General features: G+C 40.5%; 1 protein-coding gene and 2 non-coding genes across 3 annotated transcripts in view; 2 read left to right on the top strand and 1 right to left on the bottom strand.

Moving 5' to 3' along the window:
• znf385c (zinc finger protein 385C) overlaps window positions 1–24,342 on the bottom strand; it is a 118,558-nt gene that overhangs the window by 84,819 nt on the left and 9,397 nt on the right. The gene's annotated exons all lie outside the window — the stretch shown is intronic.
• trnai-uau (transfer RNA isoleucine (anticodon UAU)) lies at window positions 12,560–12,653 on the top strand. The gene is made up of 2 exons: window positions 12,560–12,597; window positions 12,618–12,653. It is a non-coding gene; the product is annotated as a tRNA-Ile (tRNA).
• On the top strand, window positions 17,322–17,414 carry trnai-uau (transfer RNA isoleucine (anticodon UAU)). Its single transcript is given in 2 exon segments — window positions 17,322–17,359; window positions 17,379–17,414. It is a non-coding gene; the product is annotated as a tRNA-Ile (tRNA).

Raw genomic sequence — 24,342 nt, 5'->3', positions numbered from 1 at the left:
TATGTTTGTCCACCAGACGGCACTACTTTCCCCCATTCAAAGCATGCAGCAGAATGTCACACATTTAATTGTTTTCTGCGATAATGCCTTGCTACTGAAATGATAAATGTGTGCTGCTATTGAGCTTATGAAATTGTATTTTTTCGAGGGAAAAGTCCGAATCTTATGAGATTGAAGTTTTATCTTTTCCTCTTTAAATTTCAGCTTTACCACCGTAATATGATGACGTTATTTCTCTCTAAAACAAAACAAAAAAAAACGTCCATTTTATCTAAAAGATTATGACCTTTTCTAGGGGTACACAAAATAATGAATTATATGGGCTTTAAAGAAAATTTCCACCAGATGGGCGTACTTTTTCCTCATTTAAAGCATGCAGCAATAATTAAAAAATGTTTTCTGTGACACAAATTGCATATATTTCATGTCCATATTCTCTTCCACGCTGCATTATAAACCTATTCAATAATAAATAGTTAAAATGACTAAAAAATATCATTAATATAGCTTATGAATATTTGAGGCTGAAGTCGATTGACTCATTTAAAATGGAAACAGACAAGGATATATTATGTTTTGACACTGAACATGATACTGAATCCCTGTGTGAAAAGCTGATATCTGAGCTGAAAGAGCGCTGATACCCCAAGATGGTGCATGCTCATCAGCAAACACACAAGCAAAACAAACATGGACCACATGTAGTGGCAGTGCACTTGGGATGCACCACAGGGGGGAGACAGAGAGCTTCAGTGTGATTCAGTGAGGTCTGGTCTGGTGCGACCCGATCCCTCTTTGTCCCTTGAACCAAACACAACACAATACACAAGAGTATTGGGACTAAGGGCTAAAGGTCAACCTCTGATTAATTAATACATTAATTAAAGGGTAAATGCTTTTGTATTTAGACAGATAGGCCCAAAATTATTCTGAATCTGGACAAATGTGGGGCAAAATTAAAATGACATTGCGACTGGGGGAATTTAGTTTACACTGTAAGTGTTCATCATTTACAAAAATGTGTATTAGGGACACACTGAAAAGAAAAACAATGAGAAATAAAGTCGTAATCTTATGAGAAGAGTCATATTCTTTTCCAGGATAAAAGTTGTATTTTTTTCCTTTTTAATTTTCAACTTTAAAAACAGAATGTTATGAAAATTGTTCTCCAAAAATACAATTTTATTCTCATTATATTACTACTTTTTATCAAAAAAAAGTTTATTGTCATAGTTCTGACTTGTTATCTTGTAAGAATGTGATTATCTTGAATTGATATGATGCTTTATCTGTTGTCGTAATAATATGACTTTAATATTGAAGAAATATTTTTTTTATCTTAAAAGATCTCCATTTTTATCTTGAAACAATCATTTAACTTAGTTCACATAAAAGCCTGACATTTTTTTCTCTAAAAGTACGACTTTTCATAATGAAAAACAACTATCTTCATAATATTACATTTTTCCTAACAACAAAAATAAATAAAATTACTAGTTTATTTGCGACTTTTTTTTGACAAAATAGCTTATTTTGGTAAATTATGAGAAGCTTGGGAGGCACGGTGAATGACTGGTTAAGAGCATCTGCCTCACAGTTCTGAGGTCCGGGGTTCAATCCCCAGCCCCGCCTGTGTGCAGTTTGCATGTTCTCCCCGTGCCTGCGTGGGTTTTCTCAGGGCACTCCGGTTTCCTCCCACATCCCAAAGACATGCATGGTAGGTTGATTGACATCCATCTTCTTTACCGCTTGTCCTCACTAGCGTCGCGGGCTGTTGGAGCCTACCCCAGCTATCTTCGGGCGAGAGGCAGGTACACCCTGAACCGCTCGCCAGCCAATCCCAGGGCACACATAGAAACAAACAACCATTCGCACTCACATTCACACCGATGGGTAATTTAGAGTCTTCAATCAACCTACCACGCATGTTTTTGGGATGTGGGAGGAAACCGGAGTGCCCGGAGAAAACCCACGCAGGCACGGGGAGAACATGCAAACTCCACACAGGCGGTGCTGGGATTTGAACCCCGGAACACCGTGCGTTTTTATAACCATGAATACAAATATCCTCATAATAATATGAATATATTTCTTTAATGGAAAAAATATATATTTTCTCGAAAGAAAAATCTTATTTCATGAAATGGTATGACCTTTTTCTAAAAAATAAAAATAAATAAAATAAAAAATATATATATTTTCTCGAAAAATACAGATTTAGTCTCGAAATATTACAGCTTTTCATCCATAAGAAAATCTACTTTTTAGGTTAAAGAAAATCGACTTTTTGTCTCAAAAAAATATGACTACTCATATTGTCTTTTCTCGAAAAACACATTGTTCTGGTAGATAACAACTTTATCTTAAAAAAATTCTGATGTTTTCTCTCGAAAAAAATCTGACTTTATTCACGTAATAGCATGAATTTTTTCTCTCGAAAAATACTACTTTTACAACAAAAAATACAACTACTGTTGTAATAATAGGACTTTTTGAACCATGAAAAAAATAATTTCTTTAAATAAATGGGAAAAATAATTTTGAAAAAAATCCTACTTTATTCTTGTAATATTACAGCTTTTCATTCTGAAAAAAAGTATTTTTTATCTTGAAAAAATGTTGCCTTTTGTCTTGATAAAATATGACTTTATTGTCATAATAGTGCATCTCTTTTCCTCCAATAATCTGAAAAACTGGTAAAATTACTGGTAAATTACTCATGATACTGTGACCTCTTACTTTTTGTCTAAAAAAAACATGACTTTATTCTCATAGTATGATGTCTTCTTTTTCTCGAAAAAATGTGAATTTCAGTTTTGAAAAACAATAACCTATTTCTTGTAATATTCGGACATTTTATTTGGTGGGGAGAAAAAATGTAAACGTAAACCCCAGCAGGAGGTTGTCTGGCCTGAGATGAAGACTCTCCGGGTAGGAGGAAAAAAAAGAGATGTTTGTTTCATATGCAGCTACTGTCACTAGAAATAAATAAATGAGAAAGGTTGGCCCGGCGAAGGGGGAAAAAAAAAGTCCCTGAAATAAAACCCGCTTCTGCATTTCTGAGTTATTTACGTAAATACCACAACCACTCACACACACTAAGACACACACACACAAACACACGCGCGCACTGAAAAAGACATCACGGCAGGCGGCGTCCATGAAAAGCTACGATTCATGTTGCCAATGTGGGAGCACTCAAGAGGCCCCATCAGATGTTTTGTGCGAAGTTGCACCCTGGCATCGTATAACAACATCTCTGTGGTGTTCAATTCCGCAAACCTACGCATACGCCGACGGCCACTCGGCCAGATGCCCCGGAATTACAGTGGTTGTTGGAGGGAAAAGCCTTCATAGACGTAAAGAATATAATATACAGCGGAATACTGAAACCATTCTATTAACATACTGTATAAAAATCTACAATCTAGCATGCATTTTATGCCTACTAGGGGGCTATCATTTCATTTGATAGCTACTCTATATAAATAGACTGTAAGGATAATTGTGTTCATCTGAAAATAATAACACTGAGAGGAGGTGTCCAAGTTTGTGCTGATTCAAACTGTGATCGGATTTTGAAAAATGTTTCCAATCTCCCATCATAAAACCTAACAGTACCTTAACAGTCATAAAAGTGTAAAAAAAAAAATATTACAAATGATAAAAGACAAAAAGACATGATGAAAAAATAAAACTTTTGAATCAATTTTTTTATTATTGTTTAAAAAAACTCAACTCATTTAATGACTTTTTATCAAAAAAAATATGACTTAATTCTCAAGTACTACATTTATTTATTAAAAGAAAATACAACTTTGTTCTTTTAATATTTTTTTATAAAAATGACTTTATTCTCATATTAGCCAACAACATTTTTCGTGAACATTTATTTTAAAATGTTTTAATATAAAATAAAATATTTGTTTATTCTCATAATTCTGACTTTTTCTCTGAAAGAAATGTTTTTAAATGGTAAAATAATATATATATTTTTTTATTCTTGTAATATTTCAACTTTTTTATCTAAAAAATATTACTTTATTCTCATATTATACTTTTTATCTACTGTAATTAAAATATGACTTTATCTTTATCTAAAAAAACACTACCATTTTATTCACATAATATTTCAACTTATTTGAAAAAACAATTTTGTTCTCATATTTCAACCTCTTATTTAAAACAAAATACGACCTTTTTCCTCATAATATTACAAAAATACTTTTTATACTGAAATATATAACTGTTTATCTTAAAAAAATACACCTTTATTCTCATAATATAAGTTTTTAATCTACAAAATAGGACTTTTGTCTCATAATTTTATAACTTTTTATCTAATTAAAATATGACCTTATCTTAAAAAACTACCACTTTATTCACATAATATTACAACTTATTTTTAAAAATACAATTTTGTTGTCATAATATTTAAACTTCTTATTAAAAACAAAACATGACTTTTTTCTCATAATATTACAAAAATGCTGAAAAATCCAACTTCTAGCTTGAAAAAATACTAAGCGTAAAGACTATGAAGAATTTATCCCGACAAAATGCAACTTTTATCTATTTTGAAAAACACGTTTTTAATCTCGGCGGCACGGTGGACGACTGGTTAGATTGTCTGCCTCACAGTTCTGAGGACTGGGGTTCAATCCCCGGGCCCGCCTGTGTGGAGTTTGCATGTTCTCCCCGTGCCTGCATGAGTTTTCTCCGGGCACTCCGGTTTCCTCCCACATCCCAAAAATATGGATGGTAGGTTAATTGAGGACTCTAAATTGCCTGTAGGTGTGACTGTGAGTGTGAATGGTTGTTTGTTTATATGTGCCCTGCGATTTTCTGGCAACCAGTTCAGGGTGTACCCCGCCTCCTGCCCGATGATAGCTGGGATAGGCTCCGGCACTCCCGCAACCCTTGTGAGGATAAGTGGCTCAGAAAATGGATGGATGGATGGATAGATGTTTTATTCTACAAAAAAATAGAACTTGATGCTTGAAAAGTACAACTTAATTCTCATATGACAGCGTAATTGTTTTCCTTTTCAGTGTGACCCTTACACTCCTTTGTGATAATAATGTACATAAGTATTTGTCATTATTCTTGTGGTCTTTTTAACCCTCTCTCTAAATCCTTTGATGCTCGCCTGCACGATGGCCAACATGGCAGCCGTCAATGACTCAGCAAAGCCGAGCAATAAAAAAAAAACATTTGCGATACAGCGTCTGCGGCGACCACATCCGAAAATACACCCGAACTTACACCCAATCCTCGCCGGCTCCGAGCAGCTGTAACCACAAGCCCACCTTGAACAGCACCCCCGCCCATCTACTGCGCCCACACTTCGCACAGCGGACAAAGGGTCCCCCCTAAATCACTCCAATCTGAACACATGATCAACGACTTTTTAATTGGATGGGATCAACTCCCAGAATGTTCTTGACTCCTGCTTCCTTGTGTCCCTCAAAGTCACATTTTACCATGCATAACTGCCATCCAAGTGTAAAAACAAGTTAAGCAATAGCAAAACATAAAAACAATAAAAGAGCATGACTCATTTAACATTCTTGATCTGCCAGAATGTTCTGTACTCCTATTTCTATGCCTATGTCCTTCAAAATCACATCTTAACGTGATTTACTGCCATACAAGTGTATGACAACAATATAAATACTATATATAAAATGATAATACAATATACTGTATAATATACAGTCAAATCCTTAAATATTGGGACGTGGGCACAATTCCCATCTTTTGGGCTCTTATCACCACCACCATAGATTTGAAATGAAATGAACAAGATGTGCTTTAACTGCAGACTTTCAGCTGTAATTTGAATATGAAACCGCATCGCGCAGTGGGTGGCGGGCCTTACTCATCAACAAAAAAATTTAAATCTACTTGAAAACCTAACACAGGCTTTCGTAAACACCAAAGACAATTAAGTCTTCAACAAGCCGAACGTAAGCATTTTGGTGTAAAATTAGTTCAGTTCCTTATAATTGAACGTAACTAGTCTTGTAAACATCAAAGACAACTTAAAGTCTTCAACAAAGCTAACATATGTGTTCTTTTAAACATCAATGACCGTTTTCAATTGTCTCCAACAATCCTAAAGTAAGCATTTTGTAAATAGGGAAAGAATAAGTCTTTACTGAACCGAACGCGTGTTTTCGTAAACATCAAAGTCAATTTAGAGTCATCAAAGCAACTGTACTCTTGTCGTTCTTGTTCCTCTTCAATTAGACACTTGTTGGTCTTGCTGTTCATCAACCAAGAAGAGTCCAATTTCCTCGGTTCAACTTTTGTGGATTGGCATGACCCGGATGACTGGGAATCTAACGTAAACATGGAAAACTCATTTAGAGTAGTCACTGTCATACATACAGTTAATAATGAATTTAGTTTGATCCTGGAGAGCACAGGGGTCAAACTCAAGGCCTGTGGGCCAGATGTGGCCCGGCACATCATTTTATGTGGCCCGCGAAAGCAAGTCATGCGTCAACTTCCATGATTCTTGCTAAAATCTGTACCAAAATCTTAAAGTGTCACACGGAATTAGTAATAACTTGGTGATATTGCAAGCATTATTTTGTTACCAAACCCCTTTTCACAGTAACTTCAACAACAGTTGAACAAACTTTCATCCTTGACTTCTGATTTCAAAACTAGTTCTCCATCAGTTTGTTGTGTATATGTAAAAATATGATGAGGCCTCTAAACATTTATATGGTTGCACAGTTAAAACGACCCTCTGAGGGAAACCATAACTGCTATGTGGCCCGTGACAAAAATGAGTTTGACACCCCTGATCTACAGATGTATTATTTGAAAAAACATACTTGAGTTTACTTTTTCTTCTTAAAGTCTAATTTGAAGATTTCACAAAATGCAACACAACGGTCCTACATGAGTGAAGAGTGCTGAGTTATTGAAATGTTTTCTTGTTAAACATTGGTTGGCCTCAATGTAGAAATGTGCAATTGACAAATAGTTGAAAACTACTGAATTTAGAGCGGCGGCACGGTGATCAACTGGTTCGAGCGTCTGCCTCACAGTTCTGAGGACCGGGGTTCAATCCCCGTGTTCTCCCTGTGCCTGTGTGGGTTTTCTCCGGGCACTCCAGTTTCCTCCCACATCCCAAAAACATGCATGGTAGGTTAAGTGACAACTCTAAATTGCCCGTAGGTGTGAATGTGAGTGCAAATGGTTGTTTGTTTATATGTGCCCTGTGATTGGCTGGCAACCAGTTCAGGGTGTACCCCGCCTCCTGCCCGATGATAGTTGGGATAGGCTCCAGCACGCCCGCGACCCTAGTGAGAAGCGGCTCAGAAGATGGATGAATTAAGAGCGAATATTATGACCCCCCCCCCCCCCAATAAGCGGCACGGTGGACGACTGGTTAGAGCGTCAGCCTCACAGTTCTGAGGACCCGGGTTCAATCCCCGGCCCCGCCTGTGTGGAGTTTGCATGTTCTCCCCGTGCCTGCGTGGGTTTTCTCCAGGCACTCCGGTTTCCTCCCACATCCTAAAAACATGCATGCGAGGTTAATTGACAACTCTAAATTGCCCGTAGGTGTGAATGTGAATGTGAGTGCGAGTGGTTGTTTGTTTGTGTGTGCCCTGCGATTGGCTGGCAACCAGTTCAGGGTGTACCCCGCCTCCTGCCCGATGATAGTTGGGATAGGCTCCAGCACGCCCGCGACCCTAGTGAGAAGCGGCTCAGAAGATGGATGAATTAAGAGCGAATATTATGACCCCCCCCCCCCCAATAAGCGGCACGGTGGACGACTGGTTAGAGCGTCAGCCTCACAGTTCTGAGGACCCGGGTTCAATCCCCGGCCCCGCCTGTGTGGAGTTTGCATGTTCTCCCCGTGCCTGCGTGGGTTTTCTCCGGGCACTCCGGTTTCCTCCCACATCTCAAAAAACATGCATGAATTGGAGACTCTAAATTACCCGTAGGCATGACTGTGAGTGCGAATGGTTGTTTGTTCCTCTGTGCCCTGCAATTGGCTGGCAACCAGTTCAGGGTGTACCCCGCCTCCTGCCCGATGACAGCTGGGATAGGCTCCAGCACGCCCGAGACCCTAGTGAGGAGAAGCGGCTCAGAAAATGGATGGATGGATGGATGGATATTATGACCCCACCCTCCAGCGTGCCTTGTAAAGTGACCTCACTTTCATAACTGGCATACCGCCGCGCCCATCCTTTTCCAGTTCACCACTTTCCAGTTCACCACTTATTCATTTTTGCAAAAAAATAAAAAATGAAGCCATCCAGTTCTCTCATTCGTCAAACATTCTTGCCTTTAGCTAAAGTTAGCAGGAAAACAGAGCATGTTCACATGGAACCACAAAGTCTTACTGGGGAACTGCCCATGAGGAGTAACCACAGATATACAGGGAGGGGTTCCGTCCAAGACTGGATATATTTAGACTGGGGCAAACCCCCAAGATGACCACGCATTGAAGTTTATTTTCTATTCTTTGGGCCCATTCTTAGGTTGATTGTGCAAGCACCTGGCACAACCGATCTTGTCCAAACAACTCTTGTGACTAAGAGATGCTTAACATCCAATTATTATTCATCCCTGGCAAAGAGCTAGCCGAAATGCCGGCGGTTTTCAAAGTCACGCCAGTGGTTTTTTTTGGCGTACGCTTGAAGTATTCCCTTCCAGACGCGGCGTGAAGGACATCTGCCACGGGTGGCGTCAACACGGAGAAGCCTGAGGTGCAGTCGCGGTAATGCGGAGTGACAAGCGCGAGCCTACCATTAACTCTTATTTTACAGCCTGTTTCTCTAAACATACTCAAAGCCATTTAGCCTTTTACGCAGTGAACCGACAACATGATGTTTTGAGATGGTTGCAGGTCAATAACTCAAACACGCCTGAGTGAATCAGAGACATCAGAGTGTTTGTTGTCAGCATTCTCGCACATCAAGAAGTCTAAAGAGACCTGTTAACATGGCATGGACAGAATCGTCTTCACGAGTTCGCTTGAGACTGGACGTCCAAATTTTTTCTTCCTGAGAGGCACAATTTGTATACGCGTCATGGCAGCAACTCTAAGGCTATGGTCATACTGCAGTTCAATTCCGATTTTTTTGCCTAAAAGTGACGTGTCTGATTTTTATTTTTTTTTTAGGTCAATGTGAACAGTATAATTCTTTTTTCAAATCCGGATTACGCCTCTTTTGTATGCGGATATAAAACGGATATGTATCTGATGCGACTGCAGTATGGACCATCAGGTCGCGCTCATCCGACCTATACGTCAAAATGCGACGTCTCAACTGTTTGACAAAACAGAGAAGCGCAAAAAGCAATAGCAGGCGAAGGATCAGAAGACAGTCAGTGGCAAAAAGAAGATGCTTTAGAACTGATAAAATTGTCCCCAAATTGTCTCTAAAGTTTACAAAAAGGCATGTTAAAGACTCAAAATGGTATTCAATGTTTAGGAAAAATACATGTTAGGTTTATTAAAGTTCAGTCCATCCATTCTCTGTCCCACTTATCCTCACTGGGGTCGCGGTTGTGCTGCAGCATATCCCAAACTTTTAAAAAAAAGTTATATTTGTTAATTGAAAACTCTGTCGTGGCGAAATTAATGAGCAATCATTACGCTCATCTGAAATGAGCATGAGAAATGCAGTGAAACAGTGGGCACGTCCAATACCCGGGGAGCTTCTTTTTAGAGGTAGGTGCCTTGCTCAAGTCTTAAAAATCTAACTTGGGACCCTTAGGTTACCAACCACACATTCAACCACTTTAGCACAGCTGCTCTGTGCGTGCTGACACAGTAAAATTCCATTTTATTGGCAGCGAGGAGTCTCAATGGCACGACTGTCCCAAAAAAAGTAGATATAGAGGGATGCCTAAACGCTGGTTCAGCATTCAGTACAGGTGTAATTCCACTATGAGGGGGTGGGGGGTTGGTTGGGGGGGGGGGGGAGATAGCCACAGTATTATTATCCCGGGATTAGCAGTAGTGTCCGTATTGGACGAGCTGCCCTTTGCTATAATCTGTCAGCGCATCCGTCATTCCCAGTGCCAACACTTGTTTTTCATGTTGCCAAGATACTCCACAAACTACAGCCAATAAAAATAATTAGCACAGGGAGGCACCGCTGAAGATTCTCTCTTACATTAAGACATACTGTACATTAGGTTTGTCCTACACTACAATTGTCTGCGATCACAGTGGCTACAAAAAAAAGTGTATGTTATCTTAATTAAATTATTCCATATTGTTTTTAATGTTTTACCAAGACAAGTACATATATATATATATATATATATATATATTAGCAGCAGTTAGCAGAATGACGCAGACAGGGAAGGAGGAACAAAAAAACTTTAAAAAATAAAATATTGCTGATCTTTCTGACATATTTTCAGCATAAATATGAGAAAACTATTCAAATCAGGTCGAGGCTCGTGTGTGAGCTTCCCTCAATGCCATCGACTTTGCAATCTGAGCAGACCTGCACTCTGCTGAGCCTGAAGGAGGAGGCGGAGGATGGAAATGAATAAGTCCAAAAAGAAATTACACTTTTTTATGGTAAAATTTGATGAATAGTCATAAATCACACATGCATGATGTCATAACTCCGCTTGCTGATGTGCGCTATCTGGGTCACGAGCGGCATCTCGCGAGTCACCGTGGGTCGCTCAGTGATGGATGGACTGTAGTTACACACACACACACGAACACATGCACACACGCTTGTGCGCTCACACACCTGACGCCCTGTTTGAAACCTGTTAGAAAAAAATCACAACCCGCACTCGCTTTCACATGCACAGACACAACACTGATACAAGTGTGACTTGGACTTCCACGTGTTTGTGCGTGTGTGTGTGCCTGTCCCCGTGTGTGTGTGTGTCACACTGCTTGCCACAAACGCTTGCCCAGCTTCCCATTTTCTGTCAGCACCCCGAAGAGATGGAGAATAAACCTATTAGCAGAGTTAAACTAGGCTAATTATGTAGCACACTATTAACACACACAAGGGTAAGAGAGCATGCAACGTGTGCTGTGTGTGTGTATGTGTGTGAGTGTGCGTGTGTGTGCACATGCATGTGTGTGGATTTTGCACATTGTGTTTTGTTTCCTTTACAACCACCAAAATGAAGTTGTAACTGAATTCTCATTTATTTCTCATCAGTTTCCTCTCTTTGTGTCATTATAATATAGCTTGAGCGACCATGGCAATCTGCTTTTTCCTTGACAATTGCGCCTTATTGCATGTGGTTCAATAAAAAAAAAAATACAGTACAGTATTCAAAACTTTTTCCCGGTAAGAACACCTGGGGTCACAGCTTTTCCGTTGCAGCGAGTCAGTATGTGTGCAAATGTGAATCGCCAGGTGAAGGGTGTGAGTTGCTGACTGATTTGTTCAAATTACAGTGAGCGACTCAAAGAGAAAAAGACAAGTGAAATCGGAATTAGACTAATCGGAAAAACGTTTGTTATTCAAAACTTTATTCTTGTTATCCATCCATTCATTTTCTATATTGCTCATTAGGGTCGTATTTTTTGCCATATATAGTTTTTTGAATTGGGGGTTGTTTCAGTCATGACTGCATGTTAGAGGGTTGGCCGCAAGTCTATCTTGAGCTTAGTGTCTTCGAACTGGCAGTCAAGCAGATGAACACTTCAGTGGGTCAGTGTGTTACACAATGAGCGGCTCGTGTTGTAGTTGTTGTGGCCAACTCCTAAAATAGTGTCACGGATACTCTAAGTGGACAGCGGTGACAAACGAGAGTGTCACCGGGCATCATATCGGGACTATACTTAGATGTACAGCGTGTATCAGGTGTCATTCCTAAAGGTGGATACTGAAGATGACAATCATGGATTTGACAATTGGAATTTGGAATAAAGGAATGATAGCAACAGTTCCATTTACACAATTGGTTACCCATGCGGTACTTATAAGAAAGTAAATTGCTGATGTTGTGATTTCGATCCTTTATTGGAACAACTTTATCTTGTCAAATTTGCATGGGACAAAATATAAAACAAACACCTGTGGCTTCCAAACATAAGTGAAATAATTGCCTATTATGAATCATTTATTCCCGATAAGTCATTATGATCAGGGCAGTTCAGAGTCATCGCTAAAACAGTGATGACAAATGGGATGGCAAAGAAAATGGCAGCCGAAAAGGACAGCAAATTGCGTAGAAAGATGTAACGTGTTTTCACCCTCCAACACAATACAATACAAAAACCTTCAGCCAGCAACCGCCATTATCATCCCATTATCCATCATCTCACTCAATAATCATCCCGGGTAGGGGAACGGCCATTACGACCTATTTTGAACAACACTTGATAACAACGGCAGAGGTAGGCTGCGTTCTGTTTCCCGCATGTCAAAGGGAGTGTCATCTACATTCAGGAGTGACTCTGACCGATCCGTGACAGGGAGATGCTACGGCAGAAAAAAACAGATGGAAATGATTCTTTTGATGCATGTTCTGGTTGGCTGGCACAGAACAGATGGAAGCCATCTACAACTGCCCAAACAGTAAAGATGCATAATATGCTCCAGTGGCGCAATCGGTTAGCGCGTGGTACTTATAAGACAGTAACCAGCAGAGTGATGCCGAGGTTGTGAGTTCAAACCTCACCTGGTGCAATTTTGCTTTCAGCTGTTCGCCATTACTTTTCAAATGAGAAGAAATTAACTTTGATAATTAGTCTCTTTATTCATGCTTAAATGAGAAACAAGACTCCAGTCACTAGGTGGTAACAGTGCTCGAAATAATCAACGTTCCTGATTTTATAGAGCTGACAGTGATGGAGGAGGAGAGATGGAAATGTTTTCTGACAGGAGTGAAAAGAAAAAGAGAGATGTTTGTGGCAAGAAATACCGTAATTTCTTGTGTATAACACGCATTTTCCCCCCAAAAAATGTCAAAAGTCAATAGTGTGCATTATACATAGGTATAGGAGAAAATAAAATAAAAACTTTCACATTTTATAAATGCATGCCGCCATCTAGAGGTTGTGAAAAAGCTGTAAACTTTAATTCTAATATGCCGCCACCTTGAGGCTATAAAAAAGATGTAGCCTACACTTTCATTCCAATATGACAGGGGAATGTACGTATGACTGCATAGACTGTATGTACAGTTGTGCTCATAAGTTTACATACCCTGGCAGAATTTGTGAAATATCGTTTTTCTTTAAATATGACTGAACAACAACCATCATTCATTTCTTTATGGTTATGTTTTGTTTAATGATAATGCTTTTCTGAAATGCAAAATAAAATTAAATGTGTTTCGCCTAGCCCTTCATGTTTTCTTTAAAGAATTGTACCCATCTTACAAATTCTTCCTGGGTAATCAAACATATGACAACTGTGGGTTTTCTCATTTACTAAATAAAAGTACGGCTGTGAATTTCAAAATAAGAGCAAGTAAATAAAAAAACTATTACATGTTCAAATAAAGTGCTTAACTTCAGAAAAATTCTTTGAAAAAATACTTTATATTTTGATCAAAATCATGCATTGTAAAAATCCATTATACATAGGTAGAAGGGTTTTCCAGAATTTTTAGGTCAACTTTGGGGGTGCGCATTATACATGGGTGCGCATTATACACGAGAAATTACGGTACTAGTGACGGTAACCGACCAGGAAATACAACGAAGCCTATATAGCCCTTGGGTTTACCATGAATATGGTAGGAAATGAGGAAAGACCTATGTGTGCTTAAACCTAAAAACTCTAGTAGCGGACAGCATAAGACCAAACAAATTAAGATGGCACTTGGAGAACTCCCACCCCAGTTATGTCACTCAGCTTTTGGACTTTTTTCATCTTAAACTTGTGTATCGCCAACTACCCTATCATTTTGTTAGTGTGGCATCATTAAATGAAAAAAGACCTGTTATCCTCATACAGTTGCCCAGCACATCGCAAGGTGCAAAAAAAACCTCACATCATAGCAGAGGCGCAAATAATCCCGGCAGCTTTGGACATGGTCGCAATCATGCTAAGGAGACTCTACTCTTTCTTTTGGTAGGGTCAGTAATGCATGATGTCACAGAACAATATTCTGGGGTCTTGAAAGATCAGTCAAAATGCTCTAAAAGGGCTGGCTGGCAGTGGATGAGTGAATCAGTCTTTGTGGCTCACTATAACTTGAACTGCTGTTAGTCTACAGCTACATACTTCATCAATAAACTATGTCTGGTACACAATCAATACATAACCATCCATCCATTTTCTGAGCCGCTTATCCTCACTAGGGTCGCGAGAGTGCTAGAGCCTATCCCAGCTATCAACGGGCAGGAGGCGGGGTACACCCTGAACTGGTTGCCAGCCAATCGCAGGGCACATTTAAACAAACAACCATTCACACTCACATTCACACCTACGGGCAATTTAGAGTCTTCAATCAACCTACCACGCGTGTTTATGGGATGTGGAAGGAAACCGGTGTGCCCAGAGAAAACCCACGCAGGCACGGGGAGAACATGCAAACTCCACACAGGTTGGGCCGGGGATTGAAACCTGGTCCTCAGAACTGTGAGGCAGACAATCTAACCAGTCGTCCACCGTGCCGCCAATACATAACCATATAGTGTTAAATGTGTAAATTCATTACAGAATGAGCAACCTCAAACCTGATGGACCTTGATTCAAACTTAATTCAATTGACCTGTGTTTGGTTCAGAATTTAATAGAATACACGGTGTGTCTAAGCAGATCATTTAGCATCAGTTAATGTGTTTACAATATAATGTTACTTCCACCAGCTAGCAGGGGGTCAATGAGTACCTGGGGGCACACTGTAAAAAAGAAACATTGGTTAACCAACCTTGAGATGTATTGCGAGTAAATCTGTGTGCTGTCAATCAAGAAAAAAAAAGATGAGGATGAAGAGTCTATCAACACAGATATATTGCAAGGGTTATACACATTTATCTAGTCAATGACTTTCTCCGAGCGAAGGGCGGTGGATTAGTGGGAAGTACGGGCTTAGCGTGTAATTCAAAGCATTTTCCATGAGTGATTAACATGCCAGTCAAAGGAGGGGGATGGGCACGGACCCCTGGTGCATGTCATCGTTTTGGCATGACAGATCATTCAATACCCAGAAAGTCTGCAAAGAATGGTCCCTTATTCTTGGGAAGTTTGTGTCTTCTACTATTTTTTGACACACCGGCACACTACATTGTAGACACACACACACTCAGGAGATTAAATAAGACCGCTACGATTTTCGTCATTATTACCGTCTGACAATGTGGCAGAATCAGATAAAATCAACAAACAGACATTCCTCGATGAGTGGCACTGTATTTTTAGGACGCTATTATACGAAATGACTCTCTATCTATACATAATGGAGCAGCCCTGTGCGCTAAGCTAGCGTTTCATCTTCACAGCGGAGGCTTAGGGCTGCAGTTTAAAGGGGGTTAAAAGACCTCAGACAGCTAACAGGCGTTCACACAAACTGAGATTGAGACAATAATAAAGGTCAGAAGACAAATAAGCCGCAATAAGGCTGGGATTTGGAGGGTATGCGATGTATGCAACCTTGACCACGCCTGTAATTCAAAATACTCGTACCTCAAATCATCTTTCCCTGCTGAAATGAATGGAAATGCTATCAATCTATTCCTTCATTCCCCCCAAAAAATTAAAAATATATATTTTTTAATGAGAAAAACAGCACTCTATAATATGATCCATCCATCCATTTTCTGAGCCGCTTCTCCTCACTAGGGTCGCGGGCGTGCTGGAGCCTATCCCAGCTGTCATCGGCCAGGAGGCGGGGTACACCCTGAACTGGTTGCCAGCCAATCGCAGGGCACATACAAACAAACAACCAGTCGCACTCACAGTCACACTTATGGGCAATTTAGAGTCTCCAATTCATGCATGTTTTTGGGATGTGGGAGGAAACCGGAGTGCCCGGAGAAAACCCACACAGGCACGGGGAGAACATGCAAACTCCACACAGGCGGGGCCGGGGATTGAACCCGGGTCCTCAGAACTGTGAGGCTGACGCTATAACCAGTCGTCCACCGTGCCGCCCTCTATAATATGATACTTTATCAAAAAAAAAAAAAAAGCATACAGTAATGACATAAATAGAAGTAAACAGTTTTTGTCAGACTTTATTCGCAATACACATTGTGCTGTTCATTGTGGTTGCCCGCATTGGACACCTCGGGGCAGTAGAAGACTGACATACGGATATACTGTACCTCTTTCTGCTTCTCCGTACAGCTGTAACATTAGTCCTTCTTGACAGAGGATGACGACTATATGCCTGTAAGTATTGTTATATTGTCTGTCTACATGTGTTGCAGCACCGTTTGTGTTCAGAGATCCATTACTTAAAGGGTAACAACACCGCCACATAAATGCTAATTGTTAGTCCATGTGCCTATTGAGTTTCCCATTTGTATGTAAGCATCAAGGTAGGAGTGACTATGTGGTTGTTTTAAATACACGTGTAATTCTTTTTATGTTTAGTTTGAGTGCTGAGTGGCACTAAACAGCTTGAAGCCTCTTTTTTTTAAACTATTTACTAAGTATATCTGGCAAACTGGCGCTTGTTGTAAAGTGAGTTGAGTCACCTGCCGCCATACAGCATTCATATCTCAAGTTTGTGCTCACAAGTCAAAACACAAAAATCGCCCCATAGACGGCTCATATCTCGGAAAAACTCGGAAATCGGGTCTCAAGGCACCACAGTATTTGACATCCACACACACTAAAAAGGAGTCGCAAACATATTATGACAAAATGGAGGCGTCAACCCCACATTGTAGAAACCAAGGAAATGCTAGCCTGCTTATTCGCTTGAACATTTTGCATCAGTGTCACAACTGAGTATGTAGTAGATTAAGTTTAATTTTGTATAACAACTTTCCCCTCACACAAACCCTCTCAAAAACATTAGCTCAACTTCAAATGCAATCAGCGAGGGAAAAAACAAAAACTGTGCGACAGATGTCCTCATTTAGCTTCATTACCCTCCTTTTAATGCCATCACACAGACCCATGCACATATGATAATAGTCATTAACATCAAGTAAAAAAAAGAAAAAGAAAACGAAAAAAAGAGAAAAATTAGCATTAGATGAGGTCAATATACGAGAGTGGACATGAGGGACAGTATCCACCCCTCCCATTTGCTCTTGTTTTTTTTAGCTTCATCCATGCATGCCAGGCCGGTCTGCTGTAATTTAAAGGTTGACTTGTTTAATAAGCTGCCACATTTGCACGAATTTGACAAAGACACGCTCATGAAAAATAAAAGTTAAGCTGACATTCACAGCTCCAGTGGCGCAATTGGTTAGCGCGCAGTACTTATATGACAGTAACTGCAGAGTGATGCTGAGGTTGTGAGTTCAAGCCTCACCTGGAGCAGCTTGTCTTTAATTCAATTGAGCTAAAAATTAGCCAACGGTTCACAACCTATCATGGTTTAGGAGACTGTCTGTAGTATATATTTGTTCAAAGCCGACATGCGCTGCTAACACGGAAAGCATGGCTTCGAACAGAGAGGAGCTAGTTTACAAAAGCACAGTCAATGTTACTAACTTTACAAGCTTTCCGAACCCTGTCGTGACTTTTTTTCAAAAAAACAACCAGCGAGTTTTATACTCTCTAAGTAACTGACCACACAAGCGCAACCATTTCCACATTGTTTTCCCAGTGACAAGAAAGGAACCCGGGAAGGCAGTCACGGAGTTAATGGTGCTAAACACTGCTAAGGACATGGTGGCCATTTGTGCACTGAAAAAGCAGTGATTTATCCCTGTTGGAAACTTTTGACTGAGGTATGTGCTCCCAAGCCACAAATATTTGGCCAAGGTCCCCTTGCCTGATCTGTACAACTAAGTGTGCAGTCCAGTGTGATGGCCCATTTTATGATGTTAACATGTTGAATATTTCAAATATGAATTTATTAACTGGCGGCACGGTGGCCGACTGGTTAGAGCGTCAGCCTCACAGTTCTGAGGTGCGGGGTTCAATCCCCGTCCCCGCCTGTGTGGAGTTTGGATGTTCTCCCCGTGCCTGCGTGGGTTTTCTCCGGGCACTCCGGTTTCCTCCCACATCCCAAAAACATGCATGAATTGGAGACTCTAAATTGCCCGTAGGCATGACTGTGAGTGCGAATGGTTGTTTGTTCCTATGTGCCCTGCGATTGGCTGGCAACCAGTTCAGGGTGTACCCCGCCTCCTGCCCGATGACAGCTGGGATAGGCTCCAGCACCCCCGCGACCCTAGTGAGGAGAAGCGGCTCAGAAAATGGATGGATGGATGAATTTATTAACTATCATGTTTCAATACATGCTTTGGCAAATGGGACATTTTTTTCAAGATAACACATGCAATTTAACATTATCTATAGGGAAAAACCTGCATTTTTTTTCTGTGAAAATTGATGCACGTTCCAAAGTTTTTTTCTGTAAGCGAAGTGGAAAAAAATTTATCAAAATGTTAAAGTCCCTGTACAGTGAAAATGAATATTTTAAATTTGAGACATCACAGAAGTGTTGTTAACAACCCTGCCAAATTTGAAAGATTTAAAAAAAATCATAGATAACAAATTATGTAAAATGAGGCTTCAAAATCGTGAAAAATCAAGCCATTCCCGTCCCTCTCAAACGCTTTGGCAGTGTCCACTGAATGTGTCAACTGTCAATCAAATACCACTTCTATGACCTGAAAAAAATGGATGTTACTTCATCGAGCGTTTTTCTTATGTCTTCGCATAACTATATTTGAGCCACAAAAATATATCCACTTATAGCCTCCCGTGGCTGGAATCTATCCCACCAGGTCATTGTGGGGCTTTTCATTGCTGCAACAACGAGGCACTTGATACAGGTCCGGGCAGCGTGAAGCCCCTGTCCACATGCTGGCTGTCACGTCTGACTTAAAAAACATATTATTTACCTCGCTCTTCCACTTTCAAAGACATGCGCGCACTCACAGCTGACAACAAGGCGCTCTAAAGCGAGCACACCAGCGGACTATCCAAAGGAAAGATGCATTTTACAGGTGCAGGATGAGCTAGCGAGCTAACTGCACATCACAATTGTGCCGGATAAACGCTGATGCGATCGAAGGTGTGAAAAAATTGCTCGTAATGTGTATCAACAGGTACCCTATCATTGTTTATGATAGTATATAGGTTTAACAAAACAAGCAGGTTCCAATGTCTTTTTCCGCATGGTAATGAACCCAGCAGCAACCATGTTTTACATTTAATCAATCAACTTGCACCTCATCCTCCATCACTCCCTCGTTCACCTTATTTCCTCTTCTAATGGAAGACAAGATGAGTAAGGAGGATGTGATCAAATGGAGCGTGTGTGTTTGTGTGTGTGTTTTGACATGGAACGCTTTAGCATTAAAATAGTAAGTGGTGCGTGTTAGCACAAGTGAGTTATTTGTGTGTCCAAAGTGTGTTGTTTAAAAGTGAAGCAGCGCTGTTGTGAGTCACCGCAGCTACATCAACCTCCTCCTCTTTTGACTCATGCAATTTGCTACTCCTGCATTTGTACTTGTGTGTTTGTGTGTGCGTTTTCACTGGTGGGTAGCAATCAAGAGCCCACACGTCATCGCCATGACAACAGTGACAGATTTTCACTTGCTGACAATACTGTACATATGACCACCACACACTAGGCAAAACAAAAAAGTTGGTGTCACAGGAGATGGACCTGTAAAAACCACAGAAAACACTGTAATACCCATGCCAGGACAGTAGGAGGCGATGTCAGTTCATAGAGGCACACCAACTGAGGCTCTTAAGGCTTCTTTATACTTGCGCAGGCAGTGACTGCGCTGACGTCACTGCGGCTATCCCGCGCGCAGTTTGCCTTGATAGTCGAGCGCAACCCATGCGCGCAGTTTTGAAAATGCGCTGCAGTTTACCTCCAAGTCGAGGGTGTCACTACGGCTGGTATTGGCTAGGACACCACAGGGTGGAGTTTCCTCTGCATTTTTTGGCCATTTCCGGTAGCCTTTTTTACTTTCCTTTCCGTAACAAGGAACAAAGCAACAACAATGACGACCGTGGAACAGTGTCTGTTAGAACAAATGGACCTAGATGACCAGATGATACATTTAATTATGCTGCAAAATCGATCAAGAAGGCGGCGGCGTAGGTGGTATGTAGATCCAAGGGGCACACTGAGTACGTCATCACAGCATGTGACTAAAACGGACCAATCACGAGAGATTATCTCCACGGCATTCTACGCACAGCAACAATTTTTGCCGTGTGCGCGTCAAGTGACGAGAGGGGCCGAGCGGGCCAATGCGTCGGTCACGTGATTCAATGCGGGCGTTGCCGGCCGCGCGAGCGTCAATATGTCAATATCACGATAATAGAATTAGCATGGTTACCAGTGTCACGATATAGTAATGCTAGGCACATTTACAATTCACAAATTCACTTTTTCGCGTTTTTATCTGTGGGACCTGTTCCCAGCTATTCCTTAAAAAACACATTACTTTTTTCTAGCTAATTTCGGAAACATTCAAAGATGCCACCAAAGCCCTGTCTAAATAGAAATTGGTGACAAGGATGTACAGTATGTTGAAGTGATACATCTCGACTTAGAGACAAGCTTTGTATGTTGGCGAGGAACTAAATTTAGTCGGGGTTGCTCGTGGTAGTTACAGCGAGTCTTGTACATATACATGCAAACGTCTGGTGCATTTTTTTTAATCATCTATTTTTGTATCTTTGTATGTGTGTACTTTTCTAAACTATATGACATAATAATTGATTGTAAATTATTTTGTGGACCCCCCGCCAAGCTAAGACTCATGGATGTCCTCCAGAGACCCCATATTGAGAATACTCTACACAGAATACAGAGGTTTACTCTCTGAGACTCTAAATACAGTATTAACAATTAAAATGTAAAACCGTTGCCCTTATGTGGGTTTACAATATGACATACATGTCATGTAAAGGGTGAGCAAACTATTTATCGTAAGGAACACACACGACACCCATTTGTGGTCCACCAAAGTACATGGAAAACACCTTAATTTTGCCACCCTTGGCTGGGCTCAAACCATCAACCTTTCAGTTAAGATGACAAATGCACTAAACAATTTCACCACAGAGACAGTCACATTTAGGAGGATCACCTACAGTTACATGGATCACAAAGCAGCATATAGCCTCCAGATATGTATTTTTTGGACTAATTAAAATTAAATTCTTTACAATGTAGGAAACAGCAATGCTATTTATTGATGCGACTTCTTAAAGCCTTGATTTTGGAAAATCATAAGTAATACTTATCATATACATAGACATATCAATACAATAGAAATAGAAATGTACCGTATATTGAATTAAATGCAATGAAAAAATACTGCGGTGATCTAAAATTCATAATTTCAAATATTAGTTCAACTAACTGTTTCTGTTACATTTTATTATTTTGGAATTAGGAGAATGTTTTGGGGCATTTTTTTATGCTTTGTTTCATCATGTACATATTCTATTATGCTGAATTTGAAGAATTTCCCTGGTGATGGGCTAGATAAAATAATTTTAAAAAAGTCACAAAAAGTAAAACAAGTCTTGTACCGTGAGTGCCCTTTAAAAATGTTGTACACTTTCCTTTTAATTGGGATTGACGTGTCAACGAAGTCACTGATGTGTGCCAAGGACACACGCCGAGCACGCTAACAATTAAAAACGTCACTTAATGGGCCCACATCACTGCTATTCCAAGCTCGTGTGGCGGGAGAATGCCGCATGTCTATTAGAGGGAAACCAGAACGCTCCGGTGAAGTGGGCCAAGGTCACAAGCGGCGCTTCATTTGCAGGCGGCGCTTGGCGTCGCACCGGCACTCCACGGGCATTAGCATAAACGCCAACCTGGGAGGAGGCTTTTAAGCGCGGCAAGAAGTGGCCGTCAAGGATGTGTAGTCGTTTATGTAACAAGTCTCCCGGGTGTGGAGGAGAGGCAGGGTGCACGTCCCCTCAGCGCTCATTACGCAGCCTGGTAAAATGCCTCAGCGCACTTCTTACAATATAGTATAACCAAAAAAACAACAACAAAAATGACACCATTATGGCAGTACATTTACAAAACAAGCATCTAGTGTGTTTTTGATGTCCGCTTATTGATGAAAACAACTGAAAACGCTGTAATAGAGCATGCCAGGCCATTAACTGATGTCACTTTGTAGAGAACGACCCAAAATGCCAATGCACAGGTATATGTGACATGTAAGTTGTTTTATATTACCGTCGCTAAGCAGGCCATTTTAGCGATCCCGTTCTTTAGACGGTAAACTATAGTATTTAAGAGAAAATCAACAGCGCCTCAGAGCACACCAATTTGCATCCATCTCTTCAAGACATCCATCCATCCATTTTCTGAGCCGCTTCTCCTCACTAGGGTCGTGGGCATGCTGGAGCCGATCCCAGCTATCATCGGGCAGGAGGCGGGGTACACCCCGAACTGGTTGCCAGCCAATCGCAGGGCACACACAAACAAACAACCACTCGCACTCACATTCACATTCACACCTACGGGCAATTTAGAGTTGTCAATTAACCTCGCATGCATGTTTTTAGGATGTGGGAGGAAACCGGAGTGCCTGGAGAAAACCCACGCAGGCCGGGGAGAACATGCAAACTCCACAAAGGCGGGCGGGGCCGGGGATTGAACCCCGGTCCTCAGAACTGTGAGGCAGATGCTCTAGCCAGTCGCTCTAACCAGTTGCTCTTCAAGATAAGATTAATCAAAAACAGAATGATGTCATTTTCAAAAACGAGACCCCTTTTCCCCATTTTTGTGTTTTCGGGCTCCAAAACAACATTTTGTTTAAATCTGACGGTTTGAAATGTTCTCGTGTTCAGAGGATTCTGGATCGACCCGGTCCTCTGAGATCACACTCCACAGGCAAGAAAACAGGAGGCATTCTAAATCAGACTCTACACAGCGACTCGAGGAATCAAAGGTGAGTGTGTGTATGTAAGGGGGCACATATGGGAGGGTGGGCGTTGTAAATGCGGGGCGGAGGAGGAGGAAGTTAAACAGCAACACACAGAGCTCCAATGTACGGCCTTCAAGGCAGTACTGTGCCTCGTGGGGGCCACAGGGCGGCCCTCTGTGTGTTTTGGAAGGTGGGCGGAACGTTCAGGGACCGCAGAGACCATCGGTCTGGGGATGAGCAGCCTGTGAAGTGGTCAGCTTGTTGAGCCTTGAGTAAGCGCAGTGTTAAAGGAAAAAGAAATTAAAGTAAAATATTTGAAATTGGTGAAGGATCAACTTTCTATCCAGGGGTGGGAAAGTATAGCCCGTAGTTTGAAACGTTTAACATTTAATTATGTTTGTAGTTTAGTTAAGTTTGTGATATATTTTTAAGGGCGGAACTAATGTGACAGAAGAAGAAGCCAAAATGTTGTGACTCCATTGGTTTAAGTGACCAAATTTGGATATGAGCAGAAAAGCTGAGAAAGATCGCACTGAATTCAATATTTTATATGTGGCTAAAATCAGATATGATTCTTCCAGAAGATGCATCTTATCAAACTAATCGTAATTCTGTACTGGTCCTAGATAAACTAAAAAAATAAAAAATAAAAAACATTGATTTTACATTCATTTCCGGCCTAACATGAACACACAGACTTAGAAAACTTAAAATGATTGATTTCGTCCAATGGTGCATCAGCAGTCCCTGGAACACAAGCTAAGGCTGGTACAGTCAGACTGTGCAGGAAAGCACGACTTAAAGAGCATTTACACATTACAGCAAAATGTATTATTCAGCTCTCATTCAATAATTGATTTTATTTATTTTATTTTAATTTATTTTAAGTACACATTAGTAAAATAAACCAGTTTCATTGTATTAATTGGTTCATTAATTATAATTAAATGAATTATATATAAGAATTTTTTAACATGAGCATAACAGATTATTTTATTGTTGAAATTAAATATTTTTCATAAAATACAAAAGTGCAAAAAGAGAATCCGACTTGCAACGTGTTGGCATTGCTCACCCTCATAACAGACATGACAAGTCGAGATTCACCGCCTAATCTTTACCTTCTACTAAAAGTTGTGCTGACCAAACCAAACCAAAAGTGATGCAATGCAATCTACAGGAATCTGTTAGTCATTACAGTGGTCTAAAATCCTGAATTTCACAACAAGCTGGGCGAGACCCTCTTCCACGCCTACCAGTTGAAAAACAAACTAAATGAATATATACATACATCGATGGCAGTAAACAGTTGGATTCCAGTTGACGAATATAAAAAAAAAATTTGCATGACTTTTATTATTACACTATTT

This window comes from Phyllopteryx taeniolatus, chromosome 16 (assembly GCF_024500385.1).
Source record: "Phyllopteryx taeniolatus isolate TA_2022b chromosome 16, UOR_Ptae_1.2, whole genome shotgun sequence".
Lineage (NCBI taxonomy): Eukaryota > Metazoa > Chordata > Actinopteri > Syngnathiformes > Syngnathidae > Phyllopteryx > Phyllopteryx taeniolatus.
This window is presented reverse-complemented; position numbering and strand designations above follow the sequence as displayed.